This window comes from Melospiza georgiana, chromosome 4 (genome assembly GCF_028018845.1).
Source record: "Melospiza georgiana isolate bMelGeo1 chromosome 4, bMelGeo1.pri, whole genome shotgun sequence".
NCBI lineage: Eukaryota > Metazoa > Chordata > Aves > Passeriformes > Passerellidae > Melospiza > Melospiza georgiana.
The window spans coordinates 36,408,512-36,424,197 of record NC_080433.1 but is presented as its reverse complement, the minus strand read 5'-3'; the positions used below and the strand labels follow the sequence as shown (position 1 = coordinate 36,424,197).

The following is a 15,686-nucleotide window of genomic DNA, read 5'->3' as shown; positions in this document are numbered from 1 at the left end:
AATGTATTTCCCTAAGACAGCAAAATAAGCCCAAAACCCAGCTTTTTTGGATATGACTTAAAGGATTGACATCGTTTATTTCACAATTTATTATGACAAATGAGAAATGGTTAAAAACTGTTTAATTATATATTACACTAGCTGACTTTTATTAAAACAAGATGAGGTTATGCATGAGGTGTAAAGGTAGAATAAATGTTTCTTATTAATAAGGCTTGTAATGAACAGGTTTTCACTTCATTTATGACCAAAGTATCCTCTGTGAGAACTACCTAATTTAATCACCACGTCAACTAAAAGACCTAAGGATCTCCCTTTGTTTTGCAGTATACTACATGCACTTTGCAGAGCATCTTGGAGGACAAATTGAAAATGTGCCTTGTTTTGGAATGTACAGGTCTGATGAACAGCACATTAGTGCTTAGGTCAATGAGCATATACAGGAAAGAGCTTTGCAGCAAGTAACTCATGTAATAAAATGAGATGACAGAAGGGAAGCCATGGTGGCCCCATCACTCTCTGTGACACAGCCTGGCTATAAAGAGCCTGGTGCCCACCATGCCCTGACCCAGAGAGTCTCATATCCTCCAGGACAGGAATATCACTCCCAGATACCTGCATTCCTAGAGAGGCACAACCTCTGGAGACAAAGACTCTAACTTGGGTTTTAATTCAGATTATTTATGTTGATCTGATTGTATAAATAAAAACACCTAGCAGACATTGTTATTATCTTAAACGATACTGAATTAAGGTGCATCATTTTGTTAAACAGTACATGACATGCTACAGATGAGGTTAATTTTAGCATTGTTCACCATTTCATATAAAGAAAGTTCACTTCCCCCTTTAAAATAAACAATTAATTTTGAATAATGACCAAAAGCTGTTTAAAAGTACTTTCTCTTTAACCCAAGGAGAAGGTTAATACTGCTGTTTTGAGACTGTATATCTACATTTAAGACATCAATTTCTTTCAGAAAATCTTGAATCTATTTCGTTATTGTATTAAACTTCTACTTTAGCATGACAAACTCTTTAATATTCTTTATACGCACAGCAGGTAATTTCAAAGAGTGGTCCATGCAGCTGAGAATGTAAACATGGAGATATTGCTGATGACAGCATTTAGGTCTTAGGAGAATTCATTTACTCTCTCAAGTGCTGCTAGACAATTCTGGGTAATGAGCAGCGAAAATACTGAATGAAGTATTTATGATTTACACAGTATAAATCATACTCTGATATGCCAGACATGCATTTATAACATGCCCAACACACATTAACTACTCATGAAGTGTGCAACAAAAGTAACTGCAGAAACTGCTGACAGAACATGCTCTTGCATGTGTGAAGAATATGTGGTTGCCTTTCTTTACATCTCATTTGCCATATAAAAATTTCACCCAGGCATAAAATTGCTCCTCCTCTCAAAATACAGGAAAGTTTAACTAAGGAAATACCTGAAACTTTCATTGCACCTTTCAAGTAAGAACACTTCCAAATACATCATAAATAGGATTTTCAATAGTCCAAAATTCAAAAATAGGTCACATTTATTGGAGTTACTTTCAGATTCCTTACATGAAACATATAAAGGCCTACTAATGCTTACTATAATGTTAAATATTTTCTGTTTTCTACAAGGTCAGAATGTCTTTCTATCCATTTGCCTTTCTCTTTTCTATTAATTTAATTAACATTTCATATACATAATATTGCCTCCTTTTTGAAATTAACAGATAGAACACCATTTTAAAAAACAAAATTCAAGATAAAACCCCCTTCAATGTAACAGATAAACTGTAACTAAGTAGCACTTCAAAATGACACAGAATTAAGTAATTCTACAATCACGTACCGATCTCACACATAGCTTTCCCTGATCAGAAGACACAAGTTCCCATCTTTATTATAACAGTACAAATTTGTATGGCTAATCTCATGGATTTATTTCAGTAAATAAATTCCGGTGCAACATATGCACCAAAACCCAGAAAAGAGTAAGGAAAACCTGGGTGAACACACTGCAGTAATATCCAATTTTGGATCAGTGCACAGAACACCATGCCCTACCTGAAAAGCTCTCTTTTGGTCCTGATTATGTGCTCCTTCCCCCACTTCTGACACCTTCTGTCCTCTCTGCTACCCAACAAAACCACTGCTAACCCTAAGGTTTGGTTCAAAAATGCAACAGAGCTGCCCATCCAAAGAGGGCAAAGGGAAATTATTTAAAAAAAAAAAGATGTATCTCTGTGCTGTAAAATAGTGCAGCTTTTCTGTATTTCAGACTGCCTAATCAAAAAGCTTCCTAGACTTTCTGATAAAGAGCCACGATAAGTCAATCCAACTGGAATATTACTACCTAGCAGAAAAAGCAAGGCTTGTGCACACTGTAGGAGCTTGGATAGGAATCAAACGAAAAGACCATCATAAATGTCTCACACTTCTGCACAAAACAGAACATGTCATTTTTCCAAAGCCTCTTATGATCACAGAAAGGCAAACATTTATAAACTAGAACATATCACAAGTAACACAGCCAAACACCACAAAAAATTTGGAAGAAAATTAACCCACGCAGTTTTCTTAATCCCTTTCAAACCTTTGATTATAAGAGAAAAAAAAAATCTATTATGTCATGAGGATCCACTAACAGTTAAATATATTACCTTTGGGGAGTGGCGCTTCTCATAAAAGTGACTATACTGAAAAGGAATTTTCTCTGTCAACAATTTTGCTTCCTGTGCTTTATCAGACGTTTCAGGCTTTTTTCCTCCTTCAGTGACAAAGACCTTTGTGGGGGGTTTTTTAACAGCCTACTGTTGGAAGCCTTGCATATCAAATGCAGCTAAGAGGAAACATTCCCTATATAAGACAGTTAACGGGACTGTTTTCCAAGTCTGTGTTTCAGATCAGGCTGGAAGGAGTGAGGTTACGTATTATGTTAATTCTGCATGAGATATGACTGAAGAGGCCCCATGCAATTAACTACACTGAGACATAAAGCATTAATGTAGATGAAATAATCCAGGTTAGATTCATTTACATTGGTATAAACAGACTGAGAGCAAGATAACATCTAGCCATAGAAACAGGAAAAACTAGGCCATTCTGTCAGTATAAAGGTGGCTTAGCAGTATTTTATACGTACACTGTCTTTGCTTCTCCTGCAGTTTTTTCTTAGAAATATTTACTAAACTCTATGCCACTAGGTTTTCAGACACTGCCAGGGTATTATTTCTATTGACAGGTCTCTGCAGACAACTCCACAAAGTCTGATTTTCAAAGCACTCTCAGCACCTATACCCTTAAGATCAGTATCTTAAAAGAAGCCTCAAATTAAACAACCAAAAATTGACATAACCCATCCTATGTATTTTTTTAGCTAGTGATGCACCACTTTTCAGGAGAATGTCACTACACAAAACCTGTTGCAGTTACATTTTAAAATATCTTCAGCAAGTTATCTAAACTAGCATAGAACTTGGCAAATAATGTCAACCAATCCACGGAAAACCTGGCAAATAATGTCAACCAATCGAAGGAAATAATTCTCAAAATTTAAGTAGAAGAAAACTTCACATCCTATCTTTCAAGTAAAAACACAAAACAAACAACAAACTGTGAACTAAGATACAATTCCAATTACCAAAAGCAGATATGACAATCCAGTCACGTAAAGATGTAAATTTACCATTAACTTCATGAAGCAGAGAATCATTAAAAAGTCAAGAATGAACATCAACTGCAGGTGTAAGATATGCTCAAATCTTCACTTGTCTTACTTTATCACAGAGCACATATATTTAAAGAAGAAGGTTCTCCTACTAAAAAAAACCAGATCATTTTTATTTCTCCTTGCAATCCTAGTTTCTGAAATTGCCAGAAGACATAACATGAACACAGTTCATTCAGGAACCTATTTCAATATTAAAATATACTATCACTACTACTCACATGACTAGAATTTTAAAATGCTAAACACTTGCAAGCAGGAGTGATGAATAAAGAAAAATCTGCATGTTTTAGTGCTTACATAGTGAAAGACCTAAATGCATAAGTGGGGGAGGTGGAAGGGGGTGGGAACTGACACTGATCATCTTTAGGCACCTGAAGCACTTAAGAAATCACACCAGTGCGGGAGACATCTTACCCATTCCCAGCACCAGTAAGAAAATGCTTGGCTCCATCCCACAGCCAGTCTCTCTCTTCTTTCTTCACCATCAACTTTGTAATGCAGACAGGTATGAAAACCTCTTCAGTTCACTGATGCAAGAGAATGATTTGGAAATAAGTGCTTAAGTCAACTCAAACTGTAATGCTGTAATACAAAAACAATGGTTCTGATAGGCTGCCTCCAAGGTAAATGTGAAGAGAGGTGGCTCTGTATTAAGATCTTTGGATTACCCTCTGAACCTATTTCTCTCTATTGGTCACAGAGATACACATTTTTTTAAAAAAGGCACAATGCAAATCAGTCAATCTGGCATAATTCATATTTTAGATGTGAATAATTTATTTACTGAAAAAAAATTAATGTTTTATCTAGCCACTGCTAGAAACAGATGATTAAGAAGAATATAGGTACTTTATTAAGATGCAGCTACAGGTGAAAATGATCACTAGCTATCCATTCATGCCCAAATTAAACTTTTAACAGTGACAAACATCTAATGACTTAAATCCTTCAACTAATGTCTACCTCTTCCACTACCAGAAATATTCACAAATACCAGGAAGTCAAAACTTATTATGTAAGACCACCAGGAACAATTAAAAAAAAAGTTCCTTTTAAAGAAAGCAGGTTTAGAGCACTTAATTAATAGCACTGAACACTTTATATTTTATACAAAAACCATACTCAAACACATTTTAAATTACTAAGTATTAGTAACTAAGCTGACTACCAAAGCATATCAAATCTGTATCTTCAGAACTCATAATCTGCTTTGTATCATTTCTAAAATACTAAAATTGCATAATTCAAGAAGAAAGGCATATAACTTCTGAAGAAACGAATTGCTATACACCATTATGTTGTTCCCCCATGCAGCCCACAAGAGAAAAAAAAAAAAAAAAGACTATGGTTAATAACCAAAGGCCACCTTCTGACTATATACATTTTAAAGCTCTTTTTTGGCTTATGGATCAAACATTTTGCTTTGCAGAATTATACTGAGATGTATCAGAAACAAGCCTCCAAAAGACATTTAGGTTAACTGTATTCTCTGATAAACAACCCAGAATTACAAGCAGTAGGTTTAAAAATACTGTGACTTGTGCAAATGGGAACACTGTTAAGCTGTTTATCTTGTTTAATCCTGAAGGTAAATAGCATAAGCTTCAAAATATTTTTCTTCTTTGCCATAACCTATTGAATCACATTTACAGAGGTAATGAAACATTATGGAAAATCTCACATTTTTAGAATTGCCTCTGAAATTGCTTTACTGAGTATTATACAGGTCATTATCCTCAAGACCACTCTATCTGTAAATTTCACTATAAATTTCAGTGATTTAAATCCAAACTGTGGCTTCAGCAATGCCAATGATCTCACCTCTCCCGAGGTTCAAATCTTCAGAAACAAAACAAGAACCCTGCATAACTCCACTACTGGGCCCATCTTAAAATATGAATACTATAGTTAAGTAATTTTTTTATTGTCGCATCTTCCAAATATTTTCAAACGCCTACTGTAGTTCATTTTCAGCTTATTAAATTTAGTTTTTTAATATTATTTGTAAGAAAAAAGTGTAATTTTTAGTTTCCTTAGATGTCTTTTGTCCAACAGTAATGATTTCCACACCAAAAATCCTATTTCATTTCATAACTCTCACCTCTAACATGTACCCATACTAAAAATTAAGAATATATTTTATAAGATAGATCAGTAATTGTTTCCACACTGTGCCTTATTACCCACTAGCAAATTAAGTTTCTGAACTGCTGTTTTAAACATGATTTTTAAAAGACTTTAATGCAGCATATATGATTGATATATTTAGCAGCTGAGCACCTCCTTTCCTCTCTGTACACAGGAAGTTTCCCCTCCCATCTGCTCAGGATATTTAAAAAAATAAATAATTACAAACTGCTGTTTTTCCATCGGTACTGCAGAAAGTGACTATTATTTACCTGTAAACATGAGAGTAAAGTTGAAGCCAAACACAACGTAACCTGCACCAGCTCCCTGACAGAGTCACAAGACACACACTGGTACAAAGGCAGGAATGTGGGGATGAGAGCTGCAGCCAGCAAAGAGGAAAATCACTGCAGCTTTGAGTGATAGCGCCAGAATTATGCCAGGTCGAACTCTTCTACGGAGCAAATAAGTTATTCACGGGCAGCAGCAGCCCAAGCTTTGTCTCTCACAGTCATACTGGAAGTCTTTAGTTTTATATTTGGGTTTCAGAGCAAACATAAATAAGGTGAATTATGAAATAGACACATGCTTTACAAGCAGATGCTTGAACCATTTAGTACGATATTTATGAGACAGCTTTAAGACTAAATAGCAGCTAAGCAGGCACCAAGCCCCCTGCACATGTAGGTACTCTGCTGCTGTTTATGACAACCAGATCTTGACAAAGAGAAAGGACAGAGGAAGATGCACTGGCAATAAACCAATGACAGACCAAAAAAAAATGCCCTTTAATTTTCCCCAGTTATATTATATAAAGCCACATCTTTTCTGGCCTACAGAGAAGATTTATGAATGCTACACTGAGAAACGCAACTTCATTTCAAGACACATAAAACTGATGCAAATATAACATGTAATCTATTATTTCATAACTGTTTTTCCTCCTCCTGTGTACTACTAATTATATTATTGATTACTATATTTTCAAAATAAAAGCTCTCCCTAAACCCCACATACCGAATACAGATCAACACTTAATATCTGTTGTGTATTATACATGAGGAACTATTCCAAACCTTTACAGAAAAAATACCCAAACTAAAAGCTAATATTAATAGCTGCATATATTTAATTTAGTTATCAAATACAGCTATTTTATTTTAAAATTTATTATACTGTATTCAATCTTTTAAAGCCTGATATAAAACTCCACATAAAGCAAACAAACAGGAAGCTGCCACTTTTCCAAGCATCCATTCTGCGGTAATGACCCTTTCTTCAGTATCTATTGTTTTCCTATTTTTCTGGAGTTACAGAAATAATGGGCAAGTTTCACTGACTTTCACTTTATTCGTGGCAATGCCCAACAGCTGACACCGAGCAGGTTTCCCAGGGCTTCTTCACCAACGTACTTTGACACTTTGATGATGAGGAGCCCTCATCACACACGGTTACGTAACAGCAACTATTTATAGGTAGCCACTTGATTCACATTATCCACTGGGTTTTAAACCATTTCATATATTGTCACTTGATCTATCATTTTAGTTCCATAATCAAAATGCCACGTAAGAGCCAAGTAAAAAGTTTCAGTGACGCCTGTCTGCAATATCAAAACATACCACGTGAAGTATTTAATCTTATCAAGAGAACCAGACGTTGGCTTCACAAGATTGGTCCTCTATAAATATATGCTGAGCAACAGTTGTTTTCTTTGCTTAACCTCCTGCTCTACCAATATCCATTACTGTGCATATAACCAGCTCCTAAAACCACTGAAAGAAACCTCAGTTGTGCTAAAATCACGTAATTTCTCAGTGTTCTGAGACATACTGAGAGATATGGTGAGCATTTCCACTCCAGAAAGTGCCCTACCAACCTGTACTCACAACTTCAGTGACAGCTGTTTAACACCTTCAGGTTCTCTTAGGAAACGTCTCAGAGAACCATATATGACTATCAGCTGGTTTACTTATGAATATAGCAGTATTTCATGAACATCAACTTATTCTAAGAATATTAAAAGCTTACATTTTCTTCAGCTTTTCTAACTGGCTAATGGCTTTCTTGGAATACAATTTCATCCTAAAATACAGCTAATTGTAATACTTGGTGACAGCATGGGCTTTCCTCATCACAGACAATGGCCTTTCTTATCAATCATATTAATTGACCTCAGTGTCAATTTCTTTACATTTTTGTAAACTGGCTTCTTTACATTTTTTGTAAACTAACCTATAGACCATATGTTTTTAATCAAACAGTTTTCTCTCAATTACAGGACAATGGTTTTGCTGATGACTAATATCCTTTGATCATTCTTAGTAATCCATATTTTGCAAAGATACTTATTTCAGAGAACACCAAGTAACTGCAAACCTTACGAAATGTTAACTTTAATGACTGCTGTATAAAGACACCTTGCACATACCTGAACAACATCCAAACAAAGACACCTCCATATTGTAAGAACAGGAAGTCAGAAATACTTGAGAAAAGACATTTCTGAAAGACTGTAAAGGTTATGACAGTTGACTATGATATTACTGTCTCAGCACAGCTACATGCCTGCAAAATGCTCTAATCGACCAAGCAAAGAAGAGAATGTCAAGATTCTGACAATTTTAACACAAACTGAAAGCATCCAAGTATCCTTACTGAAGCTGACAAAATGCAGAGTTCAAAATCAGAGAACGTCGTGAAACTCTACCAAACCTTTAAAAACAGCAGCAGTCAGAGAAGGGAGTACAATTACGAGGTACAGATAATGAAATGAAATATGATTAGAGGGCACAGAGTAACATTCACTTAGGCAAAATACCTAGGAAGTTCAACCTAAAATCAAAGATGGGCAAGAACTGTAGCTAGGAGTGCAACTGAAAGACATGTCATTTCTTTGTTCTGGTATAATAACACAGCCCTGATCATCTTAATATATGCAAAACTAGTTGTTCCAGAGATTATAAATTAAAAATAAAAGGTCATAATCAAAACATATGATACAACTGCCCTTCAGCTTACTGCATTTGCTATGTACTACTGAAATAAGCAAGGAGAAAATTGTCCTGAAATTCAGAGAAGCTTTTCAGTATTGAGTTAAAAATGTTATAAAGTTAGTATTTTTCAGTCTTCTTAACATCATTTTGCCTAATTCTGTCTTACTACATGAAAAATTAAAATGTGACTCGACAGCTGTTTCTTCTGCTGCTGCATTGACAAATGCTGCTTTATCACATTTCTTTTTTTCCCAACACTCGTGCTTAGGCATAGCACCCCTGATAAACTGATGTTTCCTAGTGAATGACATTTCTAATCCTTTAAAAGCAAGCACTACACCACAAAAGCCCAAATACCCCGTAAAGCACGGTTATAACCATTCCCAGTATCAGTGTGTCCATGGTATTTTATAACACAGCCAGGTACAGGGTATAATGATCTCCAAGGATGTGGTTGAAGTCTTACTATCCAAGGACTGATGTATCAAAAGCTGGTCGAATGTAAATTACCTGATTTATGCACTTATTATGCTCATTGTTTTCCATATAATGTGATCACAAAACTAAAGAACTCTTTTGGTTTCCTTTCCCAATGTTCTCGTGTTCCAAGTTGGCAAATCAGCTCAAGTACAGGTCTTGTTTATGCCTTGTGACTATCAGTGGTTTAAAATGCTGTTTGTACATGTTCTAATTAGCCAGTTCTACTAAACTCTTGACAGTTGACATCACTGCTCAAAGAAGTTCAGGAAACCAACAAGTCTGGAAGAATTGCCAATCCATCGAGTTAGTAAAGAATGAGTATCTATGAATTTGTATTCAATATGGAACTATAAAAAGTCATTTTTCCAAACAAGCATTAACTTTCATTCTTTTTCAAATAAAAGCTGTCAAAAGTGCATCATGACTCTTCACAAAATATACAGGAAAAAAAAGCATCCCATACCACTAGTGGGTGTTACTGGAGAAAGCCCTGTTTCATGGGAAAAAACATTACCAGGGTCCAAAAGGAATAAATAACAGGATATAAAATATTCTGGAAGCTTTAAAAGACCCCTAGGCCTAGACTTATTTTTAAAAAGAAAATTGCTGTCTAGTAATTAAAATAAGTAAATATAAAATGCTTTTACCTCTATCATCCATGTTCCTACATCAGTATGTGAACAGGCAAGAAAAAAAACCCCCAAATTCCAATTCTTACACTCAGAAGACAAAAGCCACTGCCATAATTATGTGCATTGCAAAATAAGGCAGTGATGGCTAACAATACACTGGTTTAGTTTGTTCTTTGGATGTGAACCATAACTGTCATGTAAACACTTGGCATTTTAAAAGCATTTTTACATGCTGAAGTTGTAGTGCATTATATAGAATTCTGAACTGCTACGATTACAGTGGTGTCCTCCACAGTTATACAAGGCTTGCTGCAGAAATAGAGTAAGCATTAGAAAGCATGCAGCTAAAAAGTTATTTGTAACTTAAGAACTGTAAGCCACATTTAGTGAGTTTCTAGCCCATGCTAGAAACGCTTTATAATAATTGAGCTTGATTTTTAAACATGCTCTTGTCCATTTTCACATTATAACATAAAATATATTCAATAAATACACAACTAGTATAAAACTAGCAGCTTCCACTTAACATGAAAAGAGGGTCGAGAGCAAACTCATGGAAAGATTTTAATGTAGACTGTTCAATGAACCAGATTTCAACAAAGCCTTTCCCAACTGCACATTTTAGATGCAATTACTCGAATATACTGCTGGACAGAAACTTAATAAGATGAGCATAACATTCTTTTTTTTTTCCCTAGCAGCAGGTAGTCATTTAAGAAATTACAAGATTTGTATGTTACTAGGCCATTCAAAAAATTCTGCATCCTTTTACTGTAAGAACTCCACATCGTAACAGTAACACATGCAGACTGAGCATCTTAACATCCCTGTCATAAGCTATATCATATATACACATTGCAGTGATAGGCAGAAATTGAAGCCAGAGCCATTCAGGGGAAATATATAGCCATGATCTGTTTCTCAATTTAAATTATATTTGCAATTATAAATTAGGTATTTCACTAAACGCTAGTGGCATTTTACATATTAAAAAGATCAATTAATGCACTACATTCTTAGCCAAGCCTAAAATAAATGACTCCCCACATTCAAACTATAATTTGCTTCAGACATGGGCTTTAATTTGCAAACTCTTCAGTACGGATGTAGGCAGAACCCACCTCATGATTTGTGTAGAGCTCCAGCCTGGGTAAACACACAGCTACACAGCACAGTATGCAAATAAAAGGTATGAACCTCATTGCGTTATCCTTCCTGAAGATTTTTTTTTTTAAGTCAGACTCATTATTGTCAAAGCAGTATTTAAATTATGCCAGGAAAAAAAAAAAAGCTTTCATCTTTCCAATTTAAGTGGCCCTTTTAATGCCAAGTCAACATTATAATGGTTTATCTATATTGGAAAATTAAATTCAGTTTGTTCTTTCAAACACAAACAATTTTAAAGGAAAATTTTCACCATGTATTCAAACATGTGATTTTATGTTTTCATATCTGTTACTTCTACATTAATTATTCAAAACAAGCCTCTCTCATGTCACTTACAGAAGTGCAGATGTAAATTACAAGAGCTGTGTGTGAATATACAGAATTCTTATAACAAAGCAATATGGCAATTTCTTTAACATCTTAAGCACATAAAATATCAGATCACCTACTTCCTTTTTTTCCCAATTCTAATATGAAAAACAAATCCGAATTTGGTAGTAAGTCTAAATTCATAAATGTTTTCTTCTCAGTATTTAACCTTTGGAGATATAGTTTCCAGTTCAATTAATACAATAAAAAAGCGGGGGAGAGAGAAGTAATGGAAGAACGTCAAACCAGGCTTGCTCTTGTAGCTATACCGTGATACCTACAAGAATGTTGCTACTGATCTTCTATTAAATTACAAAAGAACAGAAATTATTCACCAAAATTTAAAAAAAAAAATGGCTTTTTTAATTACTGGGTTTGTATTATAAGTCAATTTTGCTCATAATACCGTAACACTATTAGCAACCACTAGCAAAGTGCCAAAGACAAGCAATGAGTTTAAAACAACTAGAGCCAGCTACCAAAATTGTTGCAGGAGAGACAAAGGGGATCAAGGTCAACATTCTTCTAGCGCAACAGCTAATCCACTCATATGAACATGGAATTGGCACGGGTGGGCGTAATAAATTTGCAAGAAATATAAAATATACACGATCCCACCTGATTTTCCCCGTCTTTTCGAGAGAACCATTTTGCTCTCACTGGTCTCAAGCCACTACATATCTGAGCGAGGAAGGGGAAGGAGGAGTTCACAGAAGTTCAGGGTCAGACAATGTTCACGTATCCTGTCACCTTCTAACTCAGAGCTCAGAGCAGAAGAACTCTTATGGCACGCATTGAAACCTACATATTTTGGGTGTGCGTGTGGGGGGAGACCTGCAATAGGAGCGATGTGTCATACGTGCGGAGGCTGCGAGCAGAAGAGCTGTCAGGAGAACGCTGCCTCGCTTGAAGAGGAGGAGGCGGTGGGGAAAGGACGGTGACGAACGCAGGATCACCAAAAAATCCAGCAGTGCTCAGGGGCTGCCATGCCCGGCTCACCCTCCGGCCCGGCTTCGCTCGGCTCCCCTCGCAGAGGGCTCAGCCTCTCGGAGCTGCCCCCTGGCCCCGCGGAGCCGCTCCCAGCCGCCACCGGGCAGCGGAAATCCCCCGCAGCCCGGCCCGGCCCGACCCTGCCCGGGGGCGCCGAGCGGCGCTCCCCGCGCCCGGGGCTCTCCGGGCAGCCCCCGGCCCTCTCGCGGGGCGCTCTCCCGCGACCACCATCACTTCCCCCCTGCTCCGGGGCCGCGCTGTCACATCACCCCCCGCGACGTCCCACGCACCGCAGGCCGAGAGCCAACACCCCGCCGAGAGCCGGACCCGCACCCCTGGGCCGGGAGACAATGAGCAGCCACAACTCACCAGCAGCGCCGGAGCTTCGCGAGTCCGGGGGCGGTTCCTTTGCCCCTTCTCCTTCCCCTTCTCCTCCGCCTAGGAGCGGTATCCGGCCTCCGGGAGCCGAACCCCCCCTCCCCTCGCCGCCCGAGAGCCTTCGCCGGACCGCCGGCCGCGCTCCCTCCCCGAGGAAAGTCACTTTATTCCCCGCTCCAACATGGCTGCTCCCCCCGCCGCCGCCGCCGCAGCAGCAGCTTTCTCCTCGCCGCGGCTCCCCGCCGCCGCCACCGGAGAGCGGCCGCAGGCCGTGCTCGGGAGCCGCCCGGCCGGCCGCTGGCGGTGCCGAGAGCGTCAGCCGAGCCGGGCCGCGGGGGCGTGCGAGGAAGGGGCAAGCCGAGGCGAGCCGGGCTGGGCTGCGCGTCCCCGCTGCGGGCTGACGCCTCCGCCCGCTCGCACTGAGCCAGCCCCGCCGGCTCCGGGCGCAGGAGGGGCCGCGGGGACGCCCGTGCGCCGGCGACACCTGGCGGCCGAGGCGGCCCCGGCTGAGCCGGCGGCTGCGCGGGGAGCGGGGGGGGTCAGGGCGGAGCGCGGGGAATGCCCCGAGCGGCGGCGCGGGGAGCGGGGGCTGCCGCAGCGCTTTTCTAGGCCGCCCTCCCCGCTGCGGGGGAGCCCGGCCGCGCCGAGCCGAGTGGGGCGCTGCTGCCGTTCGCCGATCCTCCAGCGGCCCTGCGCGGCCGCCTCCTCCCGCGGGAGGAAGTGGGTCTCATCGGCAGAGGCTCCCGGAAAGCCGCCCCGGGGCCCTGCTGGCCGTCCGAGGGGTCTCCCAGAGCCGTTTCGTGTAGGGCAGGGTAGAAAAGAGGCGTTTGCTCGCTTCATTTTTACCCGTTCCTTGGCAGTGTTTCCGCTTGGGTTTGCAGTGCGATTTAGCTCCTCTCTGAAGCATCCCCCTGCTCCCCCTTCCTACGGCTGGCACGTTAATAACCGAAATTAAGGGGAGCCGGGCGTCTCTTTAGATCAATTGCTAACTTACGTTTTCCGTATTTATTCTTGTAGTGTTTTCTTTCCTTTGTCTCCTGCATTCAGCAGTGCTTGTACCATCCCCCTTGTCCTTGTGATGGCTCTGACAGCGCCAACCGCGCTGCCCTCCTGCGCTTAGAATCTTGTTCCCCTCAAAGTGATCCAGTCTGTTTCCTCACTTCTCAGCCCTTTCCAGCCCTTTCCAGCCCTAAATTTCTTAGGCTCTATGTGTCACTGAACGAGACCTAGAAGGTGAAAGCTAGCTAGGTGAAAGCCAGCTGTTCTGTACTATGTTTTTTCACATTTCCATCACACAAAGAACAAGATCTGTCAGGAAGGCCAAATCTGAGCTGATTTTAGCGACATGGTTTTGAACATAAAGTACCAGGGCATAGGTACACTTGGGCCAGAATTTGGAAAATGGTTTGCATTTTCCCGTTTTTGACATCTGCTGATCCTTGCTGCCTACCTGCTCTCTTGCTTTTTTCTGTTCAAATTTGGTGTCACGGGGCCTTTTCCCATCTTCATGCAGACCAGGGTTGTGGGCCTTCGCTTCCCCACACTCCTGTGGATGCTGAGTGAGGCCAAAACCGCTTCGTTCTGCAGGCAGGTCTGTACTGTGCTGCGTCTAGGTAGAGACTGGAGTACATTTTCATTTGCAGAAGCAAGCCCCTGATCTTGAGGAACTCTGTGTGCAGCTCAGTCAAGCCAGGCCCTCTCCACAGTAGGGCTAAGGGGGAGCTGCCTTCACAGGAGCAGTGCCAGCTGAAATTTCCCCTGCTTCCAGCTCTGTTGACCTTTCCAACAGCACAAGCAAACCAGAACACAGACAAGTATGTTTCCCAGTAAACAGAAGTCAATTTCTCTTGCCTAAAAAAGGAGTGCAAGCATGAAACCACTTCTTAAATGCACAGAAATTCACTTTGCTCATGCTGATGTAAATTTCTAGTGAAATCGGTTTACGATGAAAAGAAGTAAACATGACTCAGAAACAAACGTTCTGTTTATACAAACTAAACATGATTACCACGGTATTTTTGCATGTTTTCAAGATGCTGGATAGCTACCTTACATTTGCAAAACTTGTGGGATTTTTAATAACACAGAGAAAGCAGACACTCGAGCTTTGAACTTTCTGGTAATGCAAAGATACCCCTTACAGATCTCCTTTAAAGCTCAGGACCTACCAGTTCCTGCTAGACCTACCAGTTCTCCTGATCTTTGAATGCTAACTCGATGATGTATGTTTTGTTTTATCTTATTCAATTTGAAGGCTATTTTGGGTACATAGTAACATTAGAAATGATAGTGTGCAAGTTTATAATGTGCATGATTTGTAAAACAAGCTTCTGAGACAGCACAGTAACGAGCGCAGCATGTCCATTTACTGCAGCACATCCAAGTAAAGGCTGTTCCACCTATGAAGTACAGAGGGAACGTGGGTTGGAAGTTTATATATTTTATATATTAAAAATAGGGGTAAAATATGTTCATTTTACTTGATTCATAAGTCCGCTGTTGATACTTCTGTTATTACAGGAAAAGTAATTATGGCAAATAAAGGAAGAAACTTAAAAAATGAGCAGTTAGGATGAGTCACCCAAGAAATAAGGGGTCAACACTAAATGCAGTGTAATTAGAGTATTTTAGGGTTTTCCACTTGTAATGGGGAGAATTATGAATTTTTAACAGGGAAGAGTTTGTAATGGTAGAACACTTGATATCTATTTGGCCTTTGTATCTGCCACTACCTCATGACCTCAGATGAAGATTTTCACATCTGGGCAAAAGACAGTGTAGAAGGAAGACAGAGTGACAGACTTA

At 39.7% G+C, this 15,686-nt stretch overlaps 1 protein-coding gene across 4 annotated transcripts in view; it reads right to left on the bottom strand.

Moving 5' to 3' along the window:
• CDK17 (cyclin dependent kinase 17) overlaps positions 1-13,895 on the bottom strand; it is a 90,294-nt gene extending 76,399 nt beyond the window's left edge. Inside the window, exon 1 of one of the 4 annotated variants that reach the window (XM_058023631.1) lies at positions 13,876-13,895. The gene's annotated coding sequence lies outside the window, so the exon portion shown is untranslated. Of the gene's footprint in view, positions 1-12,131; positions 12,249-12,872; positions 12,972-13,875 lie in introns of those variants that run through there. The other 3 variants (XM_058023629.1, XM_058023632.1, XM_058023630.1) reach the window with 3 other exon arrangements.
• Positions 13,896-15,686: the final 1,791 nt, after the last annotated feature.